At 36.1% G+C, this 14,978-nt stretch overlaps 1 pseudogene; it reads left to right on the forward strand.

Moving 5' to 3' along the window:
* Nucleotides 1-6,841: 6,841 nt before the first annotated feature.
* On the forward strand, nucleotides 6,842-9,327 carry LOC149260650 (transcription factor MYC1-like; annotated as a pseudogene).
* Nucleotides 9,328-14,978: the final 5,651 nt, after the last annotated feature.

Consider the following 14,978-nt stretch of genomic DNA (forward strand, 5'->3'; position numbering starts at 1 on the left):
TCCTTGCCCCAAGTATATCTCCCCAGGTTTCCACCATACTTCTAGACCTCGGTAGTAGTGCATCAATCCTAGATCCTTCATCTCAAATTCAGTTGCCAACATCTTCTTGCATTCTTGAATTATTTGCTCTTCACCAGTGATGAATAGATCATCCACATATCGTAGAATAATGACAGGCTCATTATTTATGACTTTGATGCAATGTTTTAAAACTCCGACTCGACCGAGGGTCGACTCCGACTCCGACTCGGTATCGACTCGGCTGGCTCGATTTCAATGACTCGGTCGTTGTAAAAAATACATTAACTATTTATTTTTTATAAAAACACATAATTTTAAAGATTTTCATTCATGTTTCCAAACACACAGCATTAGAATATAGATGGAAGACAACATATGATCAAAGTAGGCTCATGAATATATCCATTATATCAAAATGGCACCCAATGCGTTGTCCAATACATACACGATGATGATATAGAGATCAAAACAAAAACACATAACCAAGGAGGCTATAAATGGCCTCTACAACAAAAGTTTGTGACTAGTACTACTGGCTACTGCTAGAGTTGCCAACATCATCTGGCTCAGTGTTACTTGAGAGAGGGAGCGAAAGTGGGGAGCGAGAGCGAAAACAGGAGCGGGAGCGACATTTTCAGAAGCTCTTGGTTTGGGAGCGAATCCCAGAGGAGTTCGACAACCAATGTCACTAACATCAAGGTACATAGAGGGATTGGTGCTCTTGATTAAATACGAGTTCCATACCCTAATACATGACAAAATTCAATGGAAACATTGCAATCCTCCAATCCTGAAATCCTGAAAAACTGATAAGTCTGCTGGATTTTGAATGAAATCTAAAATTCTACTTTCTCCATATGAAATCCAATGAGGCCGGAACCACTCTCAAACATCCTGAGTCATTTCATGGTAATGTTAAAAATTTAAGTAAAAGGATGAAAATGAAGATTAAGGAGAATGTCACTTTTACTTTAAGAATTTAACATTACCATGAAATTTGAATAGCATATCAATACTAGGAGAGGGGAATGGACCCCAAATAGCATTTAACTAATTTAGAAAACACCTTGGAGTCCCCAACACTCAGCTAACAGTTAATTTTTTTAAGAAAATATGAAAAATCTCATTTTTTTTGGGGTTACAGGCCGCATTCATTGACTCGGCCGAGTTATTGCAGAACCAGCCAGGTTGACCGAGTCATGACTGACTCGGCCTCCCGTTCCGTTTTTTCTGCCGGGTCACAAAAAATCCCAACGACTCGGATCAACTCGGCCATTTCGGATTCGATTCGGCCGTTTTTTAAAACATTGCTTTGATGTATAGATTCAGATCAACAGTACTCTTCACGAACCCAATTTTGAGAAGATATGCATCCATTCTTTCATATCATGCCCTTGGTGCTTGCTTCAAGCCATATAGGGCCTTCTTGAGTCTTCAAACATGACAGCCCCAGTTGTTCACTTCAAAACCTTTAGGTTGTTCAATGTACACTTCCTCATCAATGGTCCCATTTAGAAATGCGGTCTTAACATCCATTTGATGGATATTCCACCCCATTGTAGAAACCAATGAAACCAATGATCTAATGGTAGTGTACCTTGTTGTAGGTGCAAAGGTTTCTTCATAATCAATTCCTTCCTTTTGAGAGAAACCCCTTGCTACGAACCTTGCTTTGTATTTGTCTATACTTCCATCAACAACATGTTAGATCTTATAGATCCATTTCGTTGTGACAATCGATTTGTCACTAGGTCTAGGAACGATTTCCTAAAACCCATTCTTTGTGATGGATTGATATTCTTATTGCATAGATTTCTTCCAAACCTCTTCATGCTCAGCTTCCTTGAATGTAGATGCCTCGGCTTCAATCAATTTTGTCATATATGCAACATAACCAAAATATTTTTTTGGTTTCTTACTTTCCCTGGAGGACACTTTAGCAGCTTCATGTCCTCCATCATCTTCTAATGTAGCTTTCAACCAATTTGGCCTCTTCCTTGTGGTTGGGATAACCACCGATTGAATAGGCTCACTTGGTCCTTCTTCTTCAACATTAGAAGGATCTTCATGATGAATTTCATCTTCTTCAAATACGGGAACTTCTTCATCATCAAAATCAATAGGAATGTCCTTTGATTTCTTATAGGCTTGATTCTCATCAAATATGACATCCTTTCTTACTTCAATTTGTCTTCCTTCCTTTATATAAATTATGTATTCTTTTGTGGAAATACTATAACCAACGAATATTCCCTTGATGCTTGTCAAGTCCAACTTCTTTCTCTTGTCTTTCAGAACATGAATATATGCTAGACTTCCAAATATGTGGAGATGATCCACACTCGGTTTCTTTCTTGTGAATACTTCTTCGGGAGCATAGTTCGAATGCCTTCTTCAATTGACCTATTCTTCCTTTCAGTCAATCCATTTTGTTCGGGATAGTAGGGAACAATGAGCTCCCTCTTAATACCTACATCCTTACAATATGCAATCAACTCTTTAGAGGTGTACTCCCCACCATTGTCAGATCTCGAAGTTTTTTATCTTTTTCTTGGTTAGGGTTTCCACCTCAGCCTTGAACTCCTTGAACTTATCAAATACTTCATCTTTAGTTTTGAGTAGATAGAGATATGTCTTCCTTGAATGGTCATCAATGAATGTTACATAGTAGAGATCACCTCCAAGTGACTTGTTAGACATGGGCCCTTATACATCATAATGGATGAGATCTAATGTTTCTTTAGATCTAGATTCACTATGATGAAATGGACTTCTAGTATGCTTCCCCAAAGAACATCCCTTGCACACACCTTCATGATCTAACTTCATATCAAGAATACCATGAACCAGTCGACTAAGAGTAGGGATGACCCTATAATGGAGATGACCATATCTTCGATGCCATAGTTCAATGGGACTTATTTCCATATGAACCAAATCTTGAGGAGATGGAGTGATAACCTGGTAAAAACTTGCTTCTCGAACTCTAATAATCCTAGCTTTGCCAATACTAGAGTTCTTTCCCCAAGCCGATACTTTTCCATCAACAAAATAAATCCTTTCCCATTTATCTTCTAAACAAGAAATAAAAAGTAAATTCTTTTTCAAACCTAGAACATAGAGAATGTTGTTAAGATGCATCTTCGATCCATTATCCAGCTTCAATGATGTATATCACAGGCCTCTAACAAAATATCTTTTGTTGTCACCCAATTCCACTGCATGAGAGGATGATTCCTTTGATAGAGTGTGAAGTTTCTTTCTTTCACCAGTCATATGTCTTGATGCTCCACTATCAATGATCCATGCATTTTCATCAGTAAGAGAACCTGTAAGGGAAACCAAGAATCCTTGACTCTTGACCTTTTTGAATAAGTAATAGATGATGTTCTTGATCCATCTTCCAGCAGTGTTGTAACCCAATATTATGTAGTTCACCATAGAGGGAGAATCCATGCCAACAAAGTGATCTTCGACTTCTCTTGACCTTAGCTTTGATACCATGTTGGAAAATCAAAGATATTATGTTAGGGTTTGATTCTCCTTTCTTGATAATTACTTTGGAGAGTGTTACCTTCTTTTACCTCTTTATTATCTCATCTTTCATCAAGCAATTATACATATATGAAGATCAAAAAATAAGAGACACAAGATATAGGCACATGCCAGGGCAAAACCCCCCTCGAGGGGAAACCCAGTCAAGATAATTCTTCCTTTCAATAGCATTCTTTGAAAATCTTCACCCTAGACCAAGACCAAACTTTCCCTCCACACCATATCAACCTTCCATATGTTCGACCCCTTCTAGAAACTTTGACTAGGCAGCAGCTTCCAGCAACATGCATCTTTTGGCAGTAGCAAAACCTTAGGAGACTTCAATCTCCCAACCCAGTCCATGAAACAGAGAGAGAGAGAGAGACCAAAGCTTGATTTTCTTCTTCTCTAGAGATTCCCCCAAACTCTCACTTCTTTCATCCTCCCGAAAATACACTTCACACTTCTTCAACTCTTCTAGGGATATTGAACTTCCTTGAGAGTGAGTGCTCCAAATGACTTCGACCTCCTTCAATATATAGGCTTCTTGTAGGTCGAATGGGGGTCTTTAGGCCAACTTGATCTTCCTTAGGCTGACATGATGTGGAGGACACATAATTCATATTTGACTTGATACAAAACCCTTTTACATGATCTAAAACCACAAGAAGGGTCTCTTCGAATACAATGACTCTATAAACTCAATATTAATCCTAGGAGTCCATAATGGGGACTTGAATCAAAACCCATGCTATAATAAGTCATTGTGACAATAATAATAATAAAAATATTTATTCTTTTGACAAGTACATTGCATAATGACTCAAGTACATTATTGAAGACAAAACATAGTTACGTTTTCTAATAGTCAGACCCCTTAGAAATTGATCATCTAATAATTTAGAGGATTCTATGCTTAATGCCAATAATAAGAAATTAAGTGGTCATGAGATGGAGATGTGGAATTAATTGAAAGCAGTTGAGGGGTTTCGAGTGATAGAACCCCTTATTCAATACTCCCAAAATATAGCAGTGTGTCTTTTGTATCACGCCTTTGGATTAAGAAAGAGTCCTCTAAAATTCACCCTTTTCCTCTCTTTTCTACAAGATTACCTTCTTAATCCCTATCTAATAGATATGATTCAAATAAACACTTCTCTAATCAAGGCTTGGACTTTCATTTGGAATCATCACCACAATCATGACCAAAACTTCTAAACCCTAAGGTAATTTAGGTATGAGAAGCACATGGGAACTAACCACTTTTCAAAAATGCATATGTTAGAAAGAAACCCTAAACTTTATATGCCTATATGGTTGCATGGACTTCAATTTCCTATGAACCTTCAATTCAATTCATACCCAAATTCAAAACCAGCTAAATGGATTTTCTCATTCTTGAATTCCTTTTTTTTTAACTTTAATACTTCTTGAAATGTGATTTGGTTTGAGGATTGAGATTAGAAGTGAGATTGATTTTGATATCTTGCATTTATTTTCCTCAAGCTTTCTTGGCTTCCCACTACCATGCATTTAATGAATAGATAGTTTCTTTTTGTTTTGCATGAGAGGTAAGAGAGCTTATCAATCCTCGGTTGATGTTTTTTCAGAAATCGAGGCCCAGAGCTACGTACTTGTGACTGTGAGCATAGCCTTTCAAGAACGTGTTCTACACCTTCTTGAAATGGGTTGTTCAGTGATGACCTAATTAAATATTTTATTTTAGGTCCATGTGGATTTTTTACCTTTGTTTTAATGTAGGGGAAACATATTTAACTATTCCTAGCATAACATATTAGTGTTGATGTTTAGATAGAACATTCCTATGAGTCAATATGGGATACCTACTAAAGAGGACACGTAACACAATTCAAAAGTTTCTTTTTTATCATATGTTGTACTTTCACATTGATCACATGAAGTGATTATTCTTTGAATATGTTTTTATTAAGGTATATGGAGAGACCCCCAAGTCAACTAAATTTCCTGGTACATCTGTGCCTGAAGTATCACACCTCGTTTGGGGTCATTAGATCAATACAGAGGACTTGGTAGTGCAGAAAGTGTAGATTGCTTAAGAATAGCCCATCCTTGTGGTTCATGCAACCTACAACACATCTATATAGAAGGGATAACACGCCAGGTAAAGTTATTTTGATACATCAGCAATGTCTCTATCAAAAGCTTTTATATTCTATCTTTTTTGCTAGAATTTCAATGTACATTGCAATTTTGATGATGCAACATAGCCTTATGCTTCTAGAAGTCCCCTTATTGTTAATGTAGCTAAAGAAGTTAACTTTCTTCTTTGCTATCCCTAGTGGGAAAAATGGGTGGTCAATCACCGAGAAAGCTTAATTCTTGTTTTATTAAAGATGTTACTATCTGTGATGGAGCTCAATTAGCTCCAGGTGATCCTGATTTATGAAGGAATGAAATTAAATACAAATTCAAACCAAAACACAGAGATACAATGAAACAAAACTTCAATTAATAAATAGCAACTACTAAAAACTATTTACATACATAAGAGAAACAAACTAGCTCGAGTGATGGTAGCTTATCTCTGAGAAGAGATGTGATGACTACATGCATTCTTAACTATGTTACAATTATCATTAAGAAATAATGGAAAATCCTAAACATCCAAAAGCCTAACCCTAAGAGATGAAGCGCCAAAATTTTGTGGGCCTTGTTGGCGTTCGTTGGTACATCAACTTTCTGGGGTTGTAACTTTGGCATACAATTTCCATTTGCCACATATGATACCTTGTTAGAAATATATATTCGAGGACAAAATATTTTAGCAAAAACCCCTACCATAGGCTATGAATCTACTGTTTTCCAAAATTGAATCGTTTAGGGCCTCAAAATAGATCCATAATTTTAGGACTCGAAAAACTGCCAAAAATAGTAAATTCTACTAGAAGTTTGGAAACTAAAAGGAAATAGTATTGGGGGTACAAGTGGAATAGACAAGTGGCCACCAATATCCACCCGGATCAGTACTCCCCCCTTAGGAAGCAATGGTCCCCATTACGTTGAGTGCCTCCATGAGATAGGGAAACTTCTGCTGAAATTAGTCCATGGTGAGCCACTTGCCTTGTTGTAGGAGTTGGCTAGCTTTGAAAACCTGATACAGTTGGATCCTCTATTGACGAGTGTTCTCAATTTGTGTTTCCATGATCTGATCAGTCATGGCCTATTTAATGCAATCTGGGTTAAGCTTTGTTGGTTTTAGCTGCTCAACAGTGTCTGATGTGTCCAACAATGGTGGAAAGTATAGATGAAGGTAATCCAATAAATTAAAGAGACATTCAACAAATTAAAGACACTTATTTTTGTCGTCCTCCCTTCAATAATAACTTGACACATGGACGCTAGCCCATGAGCATGATGATCGAAGAATTTGTCAGTTTATGCTTCAATGCGAGATACTATGCGTGCACCCTGAGTTTTGCAACAAGGCTACAACATGGCCTGCTGAAAGCCACTGAATGCCAGAAACCACTATTGGAAATATCTTTGGAAACAATCCTTTGAGTAGAAATTCCCCCCCTTCCGGCTTGTGCTTGCACTTACAAAGGACCAATTTTCTAAAGCAATGGGTTTTTCTTCTTAACAACAGTGACAACAAAAGGGTGTGCCCATTTTGCATGCTTTGCACTTACGTTATAAGAGGCTCATGAGACCTATTAACAATGGTTGAAATAGAAGAGTCCCATGGCCTCAAAAAAAAATTGAGACTTCTCAAGCCCCGTGCGACAAGAAGATGAGGACAACGAGGATGAAGAGGAGGATAATATGTCTTTCGTTGCTTGGCGAGCCTCACCCACTAGGCATACTTGGATCTGGGCGAGCATTACATCTAATACTACAAGATGGGCATTGACCCCACCGTGACAAAGAACTCTCTCTACTTGTTCTATTGGGGTTTAGGGGGTTGGATGTGAACTGGGTCAAATTTAGTTTGGTGAGAGGTGGATTAATTTATGATGGGTATAACTCCCACTTTCTCACCCTTAAACCCTAGTGGTAATATTATTCCTTGGATGTTCTGCCATGTCGTGTAGTAAATGGAGATGAGGTTCTGTGTGTGATGATTGTTGTTATATATTCTTGTATGACATTTGTCGTGAATGAATCACCATCTTTGAAACCCTTCAAAGCAGACTCTTAATTCACCCATTTATTTGTTGAAGAGTTGTTCTTTGCACACATAATTAGAGGATTGTCTACTAATTAATGATTTTCTTGCTATATAGGGTGAAAGCAAGTGTGCTCTTATATATGGTTAAATTAATGAACCACTTGGTGCTCATGCACATGTTGGGCTTACAGGATTGACTATTGTAGAGCATTTTTGAGACGTTGAAGGCCAAGATGTGTGGCTCTTCATTGATAACATTTTCCATTTTGCACAAATATGATTGACATTGTGTTTGATATAATGTTTGTCTTTGTTTTAGTCATTTGGGGAATTTTAATTTTAAAAAATTGTCACAATATTTTACAATGTTGTTATGTCATTCAAGAACTATTGTATTTAAATATCACCATAAAAAACTAACAAGTTTACAAAGGATTAGCTATGTCCTAATGAATTTGACATCAACACTGACATTAGCATAACAAGAAATTGTTTTCATCTTATTTTGTTTAACAAGAAAACTCTCAAGTGTCTGCTTTGCTCGGACATATTCCTTCAACTGTCGAGAACATTTCATGGGCCTCCACTGCATTATTATATGTGACAAGCAAACAATAGGCATTTGTGTTATCTGTGAGAAGCAAACAAAAAGCATATGTGTTATCTGTGACAAGAAAACAAAAAGCATATGTGTTCAATGAACAAAGTTCTTTAGTGGTTAAAAATGACAAATAATTTTTGCATACTCTAACTCAGGAGATTGAAGCCCTTGAAGTGCCCACCATCCATATTACAGAAACAGTAAACGGTGCAGAACCACAAACCCGCACATTGGGTTTTAAAGGCAATGAAAATAACTTGATAAAGCCAACAATAAAAGAGGATACCATTGGTTTACCATCTAATCCACCTGATCCAATTGCTCTAGGAGGCTTGCGCTCTAGCATTGATTCAGAGATGTTTGATGTAGAACCCTCTGCCTCAATTAAAGATTCAATGTTTGTTGTGGTCAAGAGAAAGCCACAAAAACGTGGGAGAAAGCATGCAAATGGTCGTGAAGAGCCTATGAATCACGTTGAGGCTGAGCGACAAAGGCATGAGAAATTGAACCATAAATTTTATGAGCTTCCTACCATGGTTCGTAATGTGTCAAAATTGGACAAAGCTTCTCTACTCGGTGATGTCGTTGCTTATATCAAAGCACTATGTTCCAAACAACAAGATTTGGAGTCTGAGAGGGTTGAATTGTAGGTTTAAATTGACACCATAAAGAAGGAATTATTGATGAATTTTTTGAAGTTGGTAGGTAAAGAAACAAAAGATCTTTCATGCGTTGACCTTAAATGTTTTAACGAGAGGAAATTCCTTGGCTTGAATTTAGAAATTCGTATTGTTGATCGAGAGGTGATAATAAGAATTCAATGTACTAAACATAACCATCCTATTGCACGATTGATGACAACACTGGAAGAACTTAATTTGGAAGTCCTCCATGCAAGTATTTCTACTGTGAAGGATTCTTTAATTATCCATTCAATGTTAAAATGACCATAGGTTTGTACATGGAATGCCACCTTCATTATTCCCTGCTTTGTAAGAAAGTAACTAAATCTTTGAATTAAGTAGTGGAATATCACTACAATATTGAGAATTTTCCTTTGTGTGCTTCATTGTGAATTATGTTTCAAACAAGAAATGGTGATGGTGTCCTCCAACACCATTTTCCTAATGAAAACACCATTTTGTAACATAATTCAAGATTTTTTATAGAATTAAAGGATAAGGACGGTGTACAATATCATAGCTTAATGTTGCTTATTCACTCAAGCAACTTATTATAACATGTATTTTATTCTTAAAGTGACAAATTATGGTGCAAAGAACATTGTGGTGGTCTTTCCAAAAAACAAAGTTGACTTCAAAAGAGTTATTATGAAATAATCCCCTCATTTTTATCATGTGAAAAACAACTCCAGACGGCCACAATGTATTGCCAAGGTGGTTTTACAAAGGAAACATTGCGAACACAATTCAAAAGCAAAAATGTCTTTTCTGTGGACTATTCGTTTTCAAAGTCGGGATCTGAAAATTTCTTAACTTTGTAGAGATTGGTAATTTCAATATAATTGTTGGACAAACATGGTGGTAGTTTTTCTTTTTTATAAATAATTTTATTTGCTTTGGTCACAAATTGGTAAATGTTTAACATGCATATGCATGCATCAATTTTTTTTTTTTTTTTATCCATATCCTTGTGATAAAGCAACCGAGATTTCCTTTAGTTCATAAATCTTCTTAATGCAAAGAATTTACAATCTATTCTTGACTGTGTGCAGGTAATGAACCACTCAAGGGTTATTTTAGAATTTGCATTGGTCTCAACATGATGCTAGTAATTTTTCCTATCTCTTCCCATTATCTAAATATAAAATTAGGCTTAGTCCAAGGTATTTTAGGGAATGCTATCTTTTGCAAGGATATAAAGTATTCAATTTTGTAACTTGTTTTAATCATTGAATAGTATTGATTTATAGCTTAGTGTGATTGTAGTATATTATATAGCTAACAAATTTTGTTCACGATTTTAATGTTCTGGTCAGTGTCCATGAAATCGGATTTCAAAGAAGTTGGAAGTAAACTAAACCCTAACTCTGTTTTGTAAAAATGTTCTTGAATATTTATCATAGTATCCTTTGATTTTTTCTTCTTTTCTCATTTTTAAATTATTACCAGTTGACTCTTCTTGTTGTAACTATTTAGCGGAAATAGAATGTGAATGACTCCATGATAGGAGAAACTCTATCAAGAGGTTTATTTATCATAAATATTAATCAAGGGAAATGTGGTGCCTACTGTATCAACACATATTTTCATAATTTAAATGCTTGAATACTAGGTTCTTGGGTTCATATGGTACTAATGTTGAGATTGCAATGAGGCTATAAATAGAAACGATAACTTGGCAAGTTGGGATTTATGCAACTACTTTCAAATTGTACTATGAAATTAGTCTCTTCAACTAGATTATTAATAGTAAATAATCCCTAGGGATGCTTATTTAGAATAATACTCCTTTTTAATGAATAGCATACTGAGAATTATTAAAATGCGTTATAACTATAGAATTAAAAGACTAGCCTCTCATTTAATAAGAATGTGCAAATATCGTATACCAAAAAACTTGAGTGATTCCATGTGACATTGGGTCATTGTGAGATTTTCTTGGCATAAACTTCTAAGTAATTATGATTGCATGGTCACATGATGTTGTGGATTTTACCTTTTAAATGATCAATTAAGCACATCTACTTGTTTAATAGCCCATCCAAGACAAAACAATTTTACCCATCCAGAAGTAGATCTCGGGGTGCATGTCCCTAGATGGACTTGCTAGTATTTTTTTTCTTTCTCCATCTCCTTATGGGATCGTGAAAAATGCATGTGTATCTGCTCTCTCCATCTCCTTATGGACTCGAGAAAAATGCATGTAAGCATTAGCATTCATTGTTTTCCATAAAAATATAGTAAACTAGTCAAATAAATGAAATGCGAGCATGTAGTGGTTGACTTACCATTCACAAAATTCAAAGTGCAGTAAAATTCAAATGTGAAGGAGAAAGAGTTAGATTCGGAAGTAAACAATCAAATTTGAAGTGGTCGTAGCACTGAAAAAGGCTTAAAAATGGAGAAGTAGAGTTGGAGCTTGTACATCTACGAGGAGGATTTTCGAAGATGAAACTTTTCAAGTGAAAAATCATGGGAATGAATCTTTGGCAATCCTAAGAAAAGCAAGCCCAAGAGATGAATCAAATGATGATATGGGCATTTTTCAACATTTTATGTCTCACTGAAATGACCTTCTCCCAACATATAATCTCAGCACAAAATCTTGAGACATTTTTTTCCTCCCACACAAGTCCTTCCTCCTCCTCCTCCTGCAAATCATCCCTCATCCAACACACCAACATATTAAAACTAAAGCCCACCAATGTCCATTAATCCTCCTACTCTCATAGGTATGAAGAGTTCCACTTCCTCAAAAGGGATTATCACAACGATTGGAGTTACAGCAGCAACAACCTTTACTTTTAGTATGCTACTCTTTTGTTTTTGTTAGAAATGTGTCCATGCCTTGCACGGTTCCAATAACGAGATAGATGTCAGGCCCCTTAAAAATTGATCATGCCTTGCACAGTTCCATAACGAGATAGATGTTAGGCCCCTTATAAATTGATCATCTAATAATTCAGAGGATTCTATGCTTAATGCCAATAATAAGAAATTAAGTGGTCATGAGATGGAGATGTGGAATTACTTGAAAGCAATTGAGGGGGTTTCGAGTGAGAGAACCCCTTATTCAATACTCCCAAAATCAGCAGTGAGTCTTTTGTATCACACCTATGGATGAACAAAGAGTCCTCTAAAATTAACCCTCTTCCTCTCTTTTCTACAAGATTACTTGCTCAATTCATATCTAATAGATGTGATTCAAATCAACACTTCTCTAATCAAGACTTGGCCTTTCATTTGGAATCATCACCATTAAAACTTCTAAACCCTAAAGTAATTTAGGTATGAGAAGCACATGGGAACTGACCACTTTTCAAAAATGCATATGCTAGAAAGAAACCCTAAACTTTCTATGCCTATATGGTTGCATGGACTTCAATGTCCTATGAACCTTCAATTCAATTCGTACCCAAATTCAAAACCACCTAAATGGATTTTCTCATTCTTGAATTCCTTCTTTTTTTAACTTTAATACTTCTTGAAATGTGATTTGGTTTGAGGATTGAGATTAGAAATGAGATTGATTTTGATATCTTGCATTTCTTTTCCTCAATCTTTCTTGGTTGTCCACTACCATGCATCTAATGAATAGATAGTTTATTTTTTTTTGCATGAGAGGTAGGAGAGCCTATCAATCCTCGATTGATGTTTTTTCAGAAATTGAGGCCTAGAGCTACGCACTTGTGACTGTGAGCATAGCCTTTCAAGAACATGTTCTGCACCTTCTTGAAATGGGTTGTTCAATGATGACCTAATTAAATATTTTTTTTAGGTCCATGTGGATTTTTTACCTTTCTTTTACCGTAGGGGAAACATATTTAACTATTCCTAGCATAACATATCAGTCTTGATGTTTAGATAGAACATTCCTATGAGTCAATATGGGATACCTACTAAAGAAGATATGTGACACAATTCAAAAGTTTCTTTTTTATCACAATGTTGTATTTTCACATTGATCACATGAAGTGATTATTCTTTGAATATTTTTTTATTAAGGTATATGGAGAGACCCCCAGGTCAACTGAATCACCTGGTACATTTGTGCCTGAAGAATCGCACCTCGGTTGGGTTCATTAGATCAATATAGAGGACTTGGTAGTGCACAAAGTGCAGATTTCTCAAGAATAGCCCATCCTTGTGATTCATGCAACCTACAACACATCTATATAGAAGTGCTAACACACCAGGTAAAGTTATTTTGATACATCAGCAATGTCTCTATCAAAAGATTTTATATTCTATCTGTTTTGCTACAATTTCAATGTACAATGAAATTTTGATGATGAAACATAGCCTTATGCTTGTGGAAGTCCCCTTATTGTTCATGTAGCTAAAGAAGTTAAATTTCTTCTTTGCAATCCCCAGTAGGAAAAATGGGCATTCAATCACCAAGAAAGCTTATTTGTTGTTTTATTAAATATGTTACTATCTATGATGGAGCTTAATTAGCTCCGGGTGATTCAAATTTATGAAGGAATGAAATGAAATATAGATTCAAAACAAAACATAGAGATACAATGAAACAAAACTTCAATTAATAAATAACAATTGTTGAAAACTATTTACATACATAAGAGAAACAAACTAGCTCAGGTGATGGTAGCTTATCTCTGAGAAGAGATGTGATGACTACATGCCTTCTGAACTATGTTAAAATTATAATTAAGAAATAATGTAAAATCCTAAACATCCAAAAGCCTAACCCTAGAGATGAAGTGCCAAAAGTTTGTGGGCCTTGTTGGGGTTAGTTGGTACATCAACTTTCCAGGGTCGTAACTGTGGCATATCAACTTTATCTAGCCATCAGTCTAAGGATGGAATGCAGTCGAATTAGTGAGCTTATTTTTCAACAACGACCATAGGCTCGACTAGAATGCACTCAGGAACCTGCTATCCCGATATGATATAATAGTATGCGGAATCCCAAAATGTACCCACACTCATTCAAAGTAGAGTTTGGTAGTGTTTTTTGTTGTGATTCTCTTCTTGCAAGCCATCAATATAGCCATCTTAGAAATCTATCAAGGACCACAAATAAACATTCGTTACCATGCTTGGTAGAAGGAAATCCAAACATATAGTCCATGGATATGGATTCCCACGTTTGGATAGGAGTAGGCAGAGGAGTGTACAAACCTTGCTTCTTAATGGTTGGCTTGGCAATGACATAGGAAGTGCAGGATCTGATATATTTTCCAACATATAGTCGAAGTTTTAGCCAATAAAAATACTTTTACAGTACTACCATGATTTTCTCCAAACCAAAGTGTCCTACAACCCAACTGTAGTGTGCATCCCAAATCAGCTTGGCATGCTCGCTTGAAGGAACAAAAATGTGCCCCAGGTAGCATAGAAATGCATCCTGGAGGTGGAAGTCTGGTACTTGCTTGCTATCCATCAACATCTGGTAGATGGTGTGAAAATTTCAAGTATGAAAATCTATTGCAACAACTAGAATTAATTCTTCTATATGTTAATTAATTTAGCAGTTTATTGCTACAGAAAAAATGAATTAATCACACTGCAATCTTCACAAATAAAAACTATGGAAAATAATAGCGTTGGAAGCTGAGAAATATTCTAGCACACACATGTAAAAATTGACACAATTATTTTTGAACAAATGCCCCCAGAAAAACCTAGCTTGGGAAAAACGGTGCGACAGTTGATGGTTTTTATTATTATGCAATAGTGAAATAATCTGAGTACAATTTGGATGTGGAAAACTAACAATCCTATAGAGAAAATACTGACAAGAAATATCTTAGGGAAATTACCCCCACTCTGAGCAATCCCGACACTTGACTGCCTCTTAAAAGCTAGTTGTCCAAATAGGCCTCCGCAGGCTCTGCATCACTCTAGAGCTATGTGCCGCACATGCTGCATGAATCAACTGCCAATCTAGTTGTCCTTCCTGCTACTAACTAGGAAAACACTTCTCTAGCACTCTGGAACCCCTTCATGGCCTCTAGAAATGAAA

This window comes from Pinus tabuliformis, chromosome 6 (genome assembly GCF_031772625.1).
Source record: "Pinus tabuliformis cultivar Carrire ecotype Pingquan chromosome 6, CPIR1, whole genome shotgun sequence".
NCBI lineage: Eukaryota > Viridiplantae > Streptophyta > Pinopsida > Pinales > Pinaceae > Pinus > Pinus tabuliformis.